Source organism: Macaca thibetana, chromosome 17 (assembly GCF_024542745.1).
Source record: "Macaca thibetana thibetana isolate TM-01 chromosome 17, ASM2454274v1, whole genome shotgun sequence".
Taxonomy (NCBI): domain Eukaryota; kingdom Metazoa; phylum Chordata; class Mammalia; order Primates; family Cercopithecidae; genus Macaca; species Macaca thibetana.
The window spans coordinates 16,950,707-16,962,826 of NC_065594.1; the positions used below are offsets into that span (position 1 = coordinate 16,950,707).

Below are 12,120 nucleotides of genomic sequence, written 5' to 3' on the forward strand. Positions count from 1 at the left end.
GACACTTATTAAGCGTCAATGTTTCTGCCAGACACTTTGCTGGTTTTTGTGGACATAAAGGTAACTTACACATCATTTCTTCCATCATATCAGAAACTGTGGCTAAATTTTTTTTATGAATTTTATCCTTGCTGTCACATTTATTGACAGTAATTTGAATGGCAAGGAAGTACAGAAAAGACTGTCACTACAATATTTACCTGGAACTCATGTCCTTTATGCTTTAGCAAAATGCATGATGAAAACATATTCAAGATATTTGACCATATAATTATTTCTCGTACAAACTGTTACAACTACTACACCTGAATCTGTCCTAGATATGAATGACTTTATCACTGAAGATAAACAGAAATATTTTGGTTTACAAATACTTCATATGTGAAATAAAGTATATAAATAAAATGATTGTATCTAAACATTTGGTTTCTCAAAATAAAGTCTGAGACAAAGATTTGACTACAGGTGGTTTATTTGTGATGCAATTTTAAGAAGTAACATTAAGGGAGCAGAGAGAGGTATAAAGGGAAAAAGCAAAAGCACTTAAAGAGTATTTTATTGGCCGGGGCATGGTGGCTCATGCCTGTAATCCCAGCATTTTGGGAAACTGAGGCAGGTGGATCAACCAAGGTTGGGAGTTTGAGACCAGCCTGACCAACATGGAGAAACCCCATCTCTGCTAAAAATACAAAATTAGCCAGGCATGGTGGCATGTGCCTGTAGTCCCAGCTACTCGGGAGGATGAGGCAAGGGGATCACTTGAACCTAGGAGGGCAGAGATTGCTGTGAGCCAAGATGCACCATTGCACTTCAGCCTGGGCAACAAGAGCAAAACTCTGTCAAAAGAAGAAAGAAAGAAATAGGAAAGAAAGAAAAAGAAAGAAACAAAAAGAAGGAAGGAAGGAAGGGAGGGAGGGAGGGGGAGAGAGAGAGAGAGAAAGAAAGAGAGAAAGAGAGAAAGAAAGAGAGAGAGAGAAAGAAAAGAAAAGAAAGAAAGAAAGAAAGAAAGAAAGAAAGAGAAAGAGGAAGGAAGTTAGTTAGTTATCAAGTTGACCATTTCTGTGAAAACTCATCCACTGGGGACCCTCCAAAACAGTGAATATACACCCTAGAGTTTATCTTTGAAAAGTTTGTGGATGTTTCATTCATTCAGTATTTCCCATTCTTCATTATGGTTTGCTCTTTTGATTAACTTTCTCCTGGACTACGTATTTTATGTGTACTTCTAAACCTTGGGAAAGAATGTGAAGCAGAAAATCATTGGCATACACTGAATGTGGGACACCATCAGCATATACAGAGGTGTCTACCACAGTGTGTAAAACTGAGGAGGAGGCCAGGTGCAGTGGCTCACACCTGTAGTCCCAGCACATTTAGGGAGGTCAAGGCTGGCAGATCACTTGAGCTCAGGAGTTCAAGACCAGCCTGGCCAACATGGTGAAACCCTGTCTCTACTAAAAACAAAAATACAAAAATTAGCTGGGTGTGGTGGCATGTGCCTGTAATCTCAGCTACTTGGGAGGCTAAAGCAGGAGAATCACTTGACCCTGGGAGATGGAGGTTGCAGTGAGCCAAGATCACACCACTGCACTCCAGCCTGGGCAACAGAGAGAGACTCCGTTTCAAAAAAAAAAAAAAAAAAAAAAAGAAAGAAAGAAAGAAAGAGAGAGAGAGAAACCTGAGGAGGAAAAAGAAAATGACACAAAGTATAAGAACTATTTTCAACACATTGTTTATATTTTTAACTTTCACTGAAGTCTTACAGATGGATTTCATGCATTATTTGTTTACTTAATTTCCTCTTGGAAACCAATGATTCATTGGGTACGTACGTATAGTGTAGGGATTTCTTTATAGCTTAGTGAAGCTAATGCATTTTGTCCTCAATACTAATTAATACTTTATAAATATTATAACAAAATACCATTCAACTAACAAATTATATAATTATATAATTAATCAACTATATCACTCAGTTAACAAAAAGCTATTATTTAACTAACTGTAACAAGATTAGTAGTTGTCTTGTGCCAGGTACGATTACAGATATTGGAGATATATGAGTAATCAAAATAATTACAAATCAAAAAGGTGTTTGCCTTTGAAGAGACAGAGTACAAACAGTTCCCGACATTGGATAGGTTGATTCATAAATTTTCATCTTCATAATTGTGTGAAAGTGATATGCATTAAGCAGAAATGGTACTTTGAATTTTGATTTCTTTCCAAACAAATGATATACTCTCTTGTCATGCTGGGCAGCATCAATAAGCCACAACTCCTAGTCAGCCACATAATCACAAGGGTAAACAACTGAGCCTCTACAGAGTACTGTGTTGCCAGACGATTTTGCCCAATGTTAGGCTGTCAGTGTTCTAGACACATGCAAGGTAGGCTAGGCTATGATGTGATGTTCGGTAGGTTAGGTGTTTTAAACGTATTTTAAACTTATGATATTTTCAACTTACTATGGGTTTATGGGGATGTAAAGTGTAAGTCCAGGAGCATCTGCATATGTATTTTTCTCTATCCTGCTATTAAAAGCTAAAAGCCATTCTAACTGGTGTGAGATGGTATCTCATTGTGGTTTTGATTTGCATTTCTCTGATGGCCAGTGATGATGAGCATTTTTTCATTTATCTGTTGGCTGTATGAATGTCTTCTTTTGAGAAATGTCTGTTCATATCCTTTGCCCACTTTTTGATGGGGTTGTTTGTTTTTTTCTTGTAAATTTGTTTGAGTTCTTTGTAGGTTCTGGATATTAGCCCTTTGTCAGATGAGTAGATTGCAAAAATTTTCTCCCATTCTGTAGGTTGCCTGTTGACTCTGATGGTAGTTTCTTTTGCTGTGCAGAAGCTCTTTAGTTTAATGAGATCCCATTTGTCAATTTTGGCTTTTGCTGCCGTTGCTTTTGGTGTTTTAGACATGAAGTCTTTGCCCATGCCTATGTCCTGAATGGTACTACCTAGGTTTTCCTCTAGGATTTTTATGGTATTAGGTCTAACATTTAAGTCTCTAATCCATCTTGAATTAATTTTCGTATAAGGAGTAAGGAAAGGATCCAGTTTCAGCTTTCTACTTATGGCTATCATTAAAAAGTCAGGAAACAACAGGTGCTGGAGAGGATGTGGAGAAATAGGAACACTTTTACACTGTTGGTGGGATTGTAAACTAGTTCAACCATTATGGAAAACAGTATGGCGATTCCTCAAGGATCTAGAACTAGATGTACCATACGACCCAGCCATCCCATTACTGGGTATATACCCAAAGGATTCTAAATCATGCTGCTATAAAGACACATGCACACGTATGTTTATTGCAGCACTATTCACAATAGCAAAGACTTGGAATCAACCCAAATGTCCATCAGTGACAGACTGGATTAAGAAAATGTGGCACATATACACCATGGAATACTATGCAGCCATAAAAAAGATGAGTTTGTGTCCTTTGTAGGGACATGGATGCAGCTGGAAACCATCATTCTTAGCAAACTATCACAGGAACAGAAAACCAAACACCGCATTTTCTCACTCATAGGTGGGAACTGAACAATGAGATCACTTGGACTCGGGAAGGGGAACATCACACACCGGGGCCTATCATGGGGAGGGGGGAGGGGGGGGGGGGAGGGATTGCATTGGGAGTTATACCTGATGTAAATGACGAGTTGATGGGTGCTGACGAGTTGATGGGTGCAGCACAGCAACATGGCACAATTTACATATGTAACAAACTTGCACGTTATGCACATGTACCCTAGAACTTAAAGTATAATAATAATAAAAAATAATAATAAATAAAAAAAAAAAAAAAAAAAAAAAAAAGCTAAAAGCCCTTTGATCATATATAAATCCAACATAAGAAGACTCCTGCAGGTAAGCAGAAGAAGGTAGACTTGCTATGGACTTCAAGGCCCAAGACACAACACCATGGTGAATTCTCTAGGATTTATTTTTGATTCATATATCCCAAACTTGGAGTCAAAAAAATTGACAGCCCAGTATCACCAACAGGCAAAGACAAGAAGACAAAATTCCCTGCTTTCTCTAGAGAAAGGGCAGGCTATGAAGGCCACAAACTTTTAGTCAATAATCTCACTACTACAGCCTCATGCCACAGAAAAAAACATGAGCCCACCCCTTTCCCTACCTACACTGCTAAAGGTTGCATGGGGATGTTACACATCCACATTTTAGAGGCTGTGACAAGGTACTCTAACCCCAATAGAAGATTCTCAGAGAAAGCCAAGTAGAAAGCCAGTACTTATATTGCTACTGACAAATAGTGAGCCAGCAACCCCATTCCCCATGTTAGTTGGCACAACTGACACAAGCTTCTACCTTCGCTCAGCAGCAATGAGAATCTCTCAACTCTTTCTGAAAGGTACTGACAGCACAGGCCAGGGGGAGAGTTAATATTTTCACCACTAACAGTAAACAGGTCACCCCAACCACACTGTTAGTGGAGGCTTTGTGGTGAGTAGGAGCTTCTACTCCCACCTAGTACTAAGGAGGAGACCCCTCTCCCTTTCATGTGATTGCAGCAGCCAGTGGGGAAGATGGACTCCTACCTCTTGCTGGTGGTAACAAGGTGGCACCCCCAGCTTCATATGCAAGAATGGTGTCATAGAAAGTCATATCACAAGAAGAGCCACTGAAGAGATAGAGAAAACAGTCCTGAATCTCTGACACCGCCCCTCTCCCACCCCCAGTAGCAGCAGCATGGTGCAAAGAGTGGCTCTGTACACTGAGGAGAGAGGCAGAACACAGCAGTTGTGAGGCATTGAACTCAGTGCTGTCCTGTTAGAAAGAAAGGAAAATCTGACCAATCTCAGCTGATGCCCACCCACAGTGCGGGTATTTAAAACAGCCCTAGCCAGGGGAACCACTTATCCCAGCAGTCTGAACTCTCACAGTACCTGTACCAGCACCTGGAGCTGCCCACCCCACCACAGCAGCCAGCATGCCTTTCTATGCACAGAGGCTGGACCCCACACTCACTTGTTCATACACCCCTTGCTGCTCCATGCCTGTCTTGCCCTTAGCATGTGTGGAATACAGGCCAGTAGGAAGTGCAAACCAATCACAGCCTGCCAGGATGAGTGGGTGGAACGAGTAGATGCAAGCAAAGCTGAAGCAGAGGGGCCAGCAGCCACCAGCCACAGAGGTTTCCAGCTGGTGAAGTGATACCCGAAGAATCCTGTGACAAAACTATATTATAAGGCTACGGTAACCAAAATAGCATGGTACTGGTATAAAAACAGACACATAGACCAGTAGAACAGAGTAGAGAGACCAGAAATTTTTTTTTTTTCTCGACAGTCTGGTAAAGAATTAAAAAACTGAAAAAGGGGGGAATAGAGAATATAGAGGCGACCTAAAGATGTCAACCATATTCTATGGCGGAAAAATATCAGGAAAAAAGTGTTAATTCTAGCAGAGTAGAATAGCAATTATTCATGGGGGAGGCATTTAAATTGAATCAGTTTAAAGCATATTAAATGCAGAAGAAATTTTGCAGAGACAGAGTGGGAAACATAATTATTTTCCAGAGTAAATTTGGCTAATATTAATTTTGTCATACATTTTTGTCAGTTTTGACATTTTAACTATGAAATTAGTGTGTGGATAAGATAAATTAGGTAGAAATAATGACAATTACAAAATATATTACTTTGATGAGTTGCTGGGTTTGAGAAGAAATTTTAAAATCTTCACCGAAAAATAACTATTATATTTTATGTGTGTGTATATATATATATTTTTCTTCAATCTTACTTTCTAAAATGTTTACCTTGGATAGCAAAATTATAATTCATAGATATTTTTATGTGTTCAGGAAATTTATAAAATATACAAATTGTTGAGAATACTCAAAAAGGAAATTGTGGAAAAAAGGATCTAACAAATGCAAATGCAACCCTCCTAAAAGAGTGGAGGTCTCCTGACAATATTCTCTGTGACCTATGACATGGGATAAGAGGAGTGGACCAACATTCTGTTTCTGACTGATTAGGAGGCAACACATGTACCAGTAAAATTTCTAACTTACATTGGGTCTTCATCTTCCATCTATCAAGGCATAAGTTTATCCATGTATAAGGCTGGCTGCAAAATTTTTCACAAAGTATATTCTATGAGTCCACACAACAGACTCCCTTTTTACTTCTATTGTTCAAAGAGGCATAAGCAAAGAAAAAAATTGAAAGATAAGAGTCTCATGATAGTAGAAAAGGCTTGATCCATGATCTTGGGATAAAGCTGTCCACATCAAGGATGCCATGTTCTTCTGGGGAGAAACTTCTCTGGTTAGGTATATTTTAAGGGCATGTGTACAGTTCCAAGAGTATAGAGGGACCCTTCTGAGTTGTGAGATTATGAACCCTAGGTTCAAGGTCCCAAAGTTATGCTACAATGTGGATGGCAAGGGCAGCTTTTCTCTGATGCTCTCGGAAGATCCAGTCTTTGGGTTCTAGATTGTGAAGGAGTTGATTGTCCCTGGTCAGTGAACCTTGAAGAGCTTTCTTTACCTTGTGAAAATACACTGTGGCATAATGAGCTACTGTTATAACATCAGCCTTCTTACATGAGAAACTTTTATACGACTAGAAAACATGCAATGAGATGATAAGTGATTAAATCCTTCTATAAATATTTAAATGGCCCATCAGGCAGTGAAATGTACCTAAAGTTTTGAATGTCTTCCCGGGAATGTGAGTTTGACAAACCAAACATTTTGGTCATGAACTATTTTAGCAATTTAGAAGACCACACACACACACACACACACACACACACACACACACACACACACACACACACACATACATTTATCAGAATCATTTTATCTTTTCCATGATGAGTCATGGAATGTAGACCACTTATTAACAAAAGCTTTAAGGACTCAAGAAGGACAAGCTTGCTGCCCTAGCTCTCCATGAGTTCATGCTTAGTCAAATTATGTCCTCTTGAATACGAGGTGTTTCCCCAATTTAAGTGCACAGCACTGATAAATGATGGATTATCATGGGTAATTTTACCTAGACTATGAAGTTTATTCAAATTGTCTATCTAAGCAACTTCAGTACTGGCTGATTTAGATAAACCAGTCAGTCTTTTTATTAAAGTTTCAGAGATTTCTTACCCAGTCCAAATGATATGATTCAAAAGTTATTCGGAAACCTGTATTCAAGAGTACTTCTCAGGTTTCTTTTCATCCTGTCATGAACCTCCTGAAAGACAATATATTCTAGGATTTTATATACTTGTGAAGTTTTCAGAAACTGCATCAGAATTAAGCAATTAACTGTGAAAATGGCTTTGAATAGTCATAGTTAATGACACAATTGACAAGGAAATTTGGTTATTTCTGTGGTCTACAATGACAAAACATTATACACATTAGGATTTTAGAAATCCCATACAATTTTGGGACATATATGAATAACATTCATTAAAATATAACCTGAAGAAGGTTAAATATTATTTCTTATTTGACAATCCTTCCCTTGTAACATAACATGTAAAATGATCCCATTTACTTCTCCTTCAGATGCTTCAGGTGGCCTCTGGAGCACCCCAAAGTGGGAGGCAAAAAAAGATGTAATTTTGAAGTTGAAATTTGATTTTGGGAAGCCTGTCAAATATATCAAAGGTTTAAAGCACTTGACCAAAATAAGATCAGAGGTCACCATAAGACAACAATGATACATTTACCAAAGTAATAATTAAAAGATTTTTAAGAACAAAACCTGTTTGTCTTTGATCAAGAGGACTCAGTTTTCTAAACAATCAAAAGACATAAGACAGCATGAGACAGAATCTCTCTGTTCTTATTTACTCATTTTTTTCCTCAGTTTACTCAAAAGGTGAATGAAAATATACTGGCAGGCTAATGCTACACAAAATTTTTGTTTAAAAGGGAAAACCTATTAGTGTATTATCAATATGAAAACTGATTTTAACAAAACCTCATAAATACATTTATCAAATCTGTCATTTTTTAATCACACATTTCTGTAAACCTTTTATTTTACATTTTTCCCCAACTTTCGCCATTCATCTTTTTTATCTGTTTTTTGTTCCTTCAATTTGACATCTTTAAGTAACTTCAAACCAAACAAAATTTTTTAACACACATTTTTATGCCTTTATAACTTTCCTCATCAAACACATATTTTGCTTTGCTTACACACTCTGAAAAAAGAATTGTTTCTCTCAAATCTAGTAGTTTTTAACTCTTAGTAACCATAATTTCCACTGATAATCCTGGAAAGTAATTTTGAACTGTTTTATATCAGTATCTGTAGATTTAAAAATATTTTGTAAGTTTTTAGAAAGATAGTTATCCAAATTATTATTTATTAACAGTCTAAACACACTTAGCTTTTCTATACTGAAGCAGCTACGTTTTCTGGGTTATATATCCTGTGTTTCATTGCCATGTGCTGAGAAAGAATTCAGGACACGGACGCATGTGGGTGGGTTAAGGAGTAGAAAGTTTAATAGACAACAGAAAGGAGAGAGGAGAGCAGCTCCTAGTGAGAGAGAGGAGAGAGAGAGAGGAAGAGAGGAAGAGAGAGAGAGAAACATCTGAAAAGAGTAGGTTGGTGGCGTCAACGGACTGCAGCAGACATTATAGGGAGGTTGGAGAATTCAGTGTCTGATTTACATAGGGCTCACAGATTGGTTCAATCAGGTATGACATCTACACAGTGCACGGAGGAGATGGTGGAGGAGGGGAAACTGGGGGTCCAACCGAAATCTAATTATGCAAATAGTGCAAATGGGCTTTCCAGTTGATCAGAGTCATCTTGTCTGCTTCTCACTGTACACATGGCTGACAAAGAGAAGGGAAGATGGAGCCACCATCTTGAGCATGATTGGCACAACTGCTGGCACTATGTCTGCAGCTTGATTTTACAGGCTGCTCTTCCTTAGAAAGGAAAATAATTTGGGACTACTTTTCATTAAAAAAGAAAGGCCTTACTGAGAACTCCCATGGCCTTGCTATCTGCCTAAGTAATTCCTTCTTAACTCCTATATCAATACCATATAAAAACAACATGTCAAGTTATAGAGACTTAAATGTATATTTATTAATGAATATCTCAGTATATTAGCTTACAGATGACTCAGACATTTTATGATTATCTGTTACTGAATTTAACAAAATATGACTCTAAGATTTTAAATTACTGAAAAGAACTTTATGATACTATGACACAGGTAGCCTCCCCAATGACTACCCCCAGTCATTCTAGGTCCCAAGTAGCCATGTGACATCCATGAGGACTAGGAAGGTCAAACCTTGTCTGAGTCCATCAGGAGAGGAAACAGTTGTTAAGACCATACCTGGAGAAACCAACCCTTCCCAAAATATCCAGGAAGCAAGACAGGGAAAACAGAGGAAGAAGGGACCACACTGAGCTTGATTCTGGCTTTGTAGCCCTTGATATAGGCAATAAAATCATGTCTCCAGACTTTATCATTGTCACCTATCCAGACCCATGAATCCAGAGACCCTAAATCAAAGACATAAGCTCACAGTCAAATCAAGCATGCATCTAATTACATTCAACTGATAATTTTGAAACCACTTATATTTTACCAACAGTTTAAAAGCTAGCTTTATTTACCAAATATCACATACACATATACAGATACAAACACACAGAAACAGATCATACGGCTTTCATAAAGGATTTTCATTTGCTGGCTTTTAAACAGCTTTTCTTTTCCCCATGGAGTCTTCCAATCATCCAGTTACCTGTTTCATTACCCTAAGCAATTGTATTAGGCAAGAAATTTGCATTTCTAAAGGGACAACTATTAGGTGGAACAGAAACATTTAAATTTCATAAGTACAGAGCTAAGATTTTAGGCCTAAATATTGTATCATCATTTTCTCAAACTAAGGGAAAAAAAAAAAAAATGCTCAAATGAAAGTTCACTTAAGACATGATGGCTAAAAAAGCACCTTAAACAAAGGTATGACTTATTATGTAAATTTAAAAGATGGTAAGAGTTTCTAACATACATAGGCAGACATCCTTAAAATTGGAGATTTCCTTCATAGATGTAAATTTTATTTATAAAAGGGTTTCAAGATAGCCAATTAAATCTCAGACAGGTATATTTTAGTTTAATAGGGTGTACTTTTTAACTTAGCTACTGCTTTTTAACTAAAATTACTTGAGTTAAGGGTGGAGTATATTAAGGAATAAGGCCAGAAAGCATTCTATATGCCTGGATTCAGCATGAGTAGATCAGAAAAACAAAGCAAGCCTATTTTACCTTAGGGTCTACCTTTTATAAACACCTTATCTAGGATAGCTTTTTTTCCACCCTTGAGATGGGTTAGTAACTAAGACAAAAGGTTAGCAGATTTAATTTTTCTTATCTATTAGTCACTTAAACTTTTTATTTGCCTTTTACAAATTCTTTAAATAAAAACATTGAAATCTTTTTAGAAGTTTCTGCTGCAGTGTTGTTTGTTTGGAGCATTCCACTGTAACTTGTCTTTAGTAAGATTCTGCCATGTCTGTAAGACATTGCTGCTTCCAGGATCTAATATTTATGCATGTGTAAACCAGAAGGAACTCAGTTCTTAAGTAATTAAAGATCCTATTTCTACTTCAAATATTGGCTTTGGCTCTCAGTTTCTTTTGATCAACTTAGCTAATGATTTTTTTCTCCACCTAAGCATGCCAGAAAAATGAAACAAAGGCATAGAACATAAAAATCCCTGTGAGTTTACAAAAGCCAAATTTTACACCCCCTGCAATATTGCCATTTACTACCTGGTTCTTTCTGATCCAATCAGATATAAGATATCTCTAACTGGATTCAAGCCAGTTAATTATCAGATCTAATTCAATCCTGGACCCGGTCCAATTTCTGTTATGACTTCCAAACCCAGTTTGGATCATACATTTGCTCAAGGCAACTCAGAGAGCTCAAAGCACAAATCTGTGGAGCTTCAGTATCCAAAAGAAAACTTACCATGATCGCCAGCTGCTCTGAGAGAGCAACAGACAGAATAGGCCTGGCGGGTACCTTGCTTGGTCACTCAGTGCTCATGGGGGTTGTTAGAAGCTCTACTTTAGACCCCACTTCTGATGCCATCTGTTAAAAGAAAAACATTAGCTGAATTAAGTTAAACAGAGTTGAATTGAGCAAAGAACGATTCATTAATTGGGCAGCCTCCAGAGCTAGAGTAGGTTCAGAGACTCCAGCATGGCCATATGGTAGAAGATTTGTGGACAGAAAAAGGATAGAGACACGCAGACAATGGTAGTGAGGTAAGCAAACAGCCCAATTGGTTACAGCTTAGCATTTTCCTTATTTGAACACGGTTTGAACAGTTGGGCCACCTTTGGCCCAAACTTGGTAATTGGCACAAGAGTAGACTACGGTTTGTGTACAACTCCTTTAGGTTATAGTTGACAATGTACAGATAAACCTTTAGGCTGAACTTAAAATATGTAAGAAGATAGCTTTAGGCTAAACTTGATTTAACAATATTTACCAAGGAAAATCTACAGTAGATCAAACTTAATATATTTAATATATATGTCTTCTTTTATTATTTTGTTGGCATATGTATGAATTTTCAGGATTTTTTTGTGTGTTGAGGCACTGATTATATAGAGACAGCAGTAGAAGAAGATAACAAAACTTTCTGAGGGAAAGATCATTTTTAAATTATTAACAGGACCAACAGTATTTAGTGGTAATAATGTCTTTTTTCCAAATAATATATTACATATTTGTCAAAAAATGGATTTGGATCATATATTTTATATCTTTTTCTGCTCTAAAAGGCTGTAATATTTTTTTAATTATTATTAAAATTTTTTTGAATGTGTAAAATCAACTATTGCTACAGATTGATACTGTCACAGTTTGGCAAATATACATAAACTTATTTATTCTGACCTCTGTATAAGCATGTAATTATCTAATTAGAAAGTGCTAGAGTTCATTAACAATGCAAAACCCCATGGCTTTATGCTTTATTAAAAACCTGCTTTGTTTTTTAAAAGGTTGATTCAAATGCCATCAGAACCTGTTTTAAAATGGTTAGAAATGCTAGTGTCATTTTAAATCTAAA

General features: G+C 37.1%; 2 long non-coding RNA genes across 2 annotated transcripts in view; one reads left to right on the top strand and one right to left on the bottom strand.

Moving 5' to 3' along the window:
- The window catches only part of LOC126940858 (uncharacterized), a 164,217-nt gene that overhangs the window by 134,496 nt on the left and 17,601 nt on the right, over positions 1–12,120 (top strand). The window lies entirely within an intron of this gene.
- LOC126940856 (uncharacterized) overlaps positions 1–12,120 on the bottom strand; it is a 52,436-nt gene that overhangs the window by 2,037 nt on the left and 38,279 nt on the right. The window contains exon 6 of the long non-coding RNA XR_007720941.1: positions 11,010–11,132. This is a non-coding gene — a long non-coding RNA (uncharacterized LOC126940856). The remainder of the gene's footprint in view (positions 1–11,009; positions 11,133–12,120) is intronic.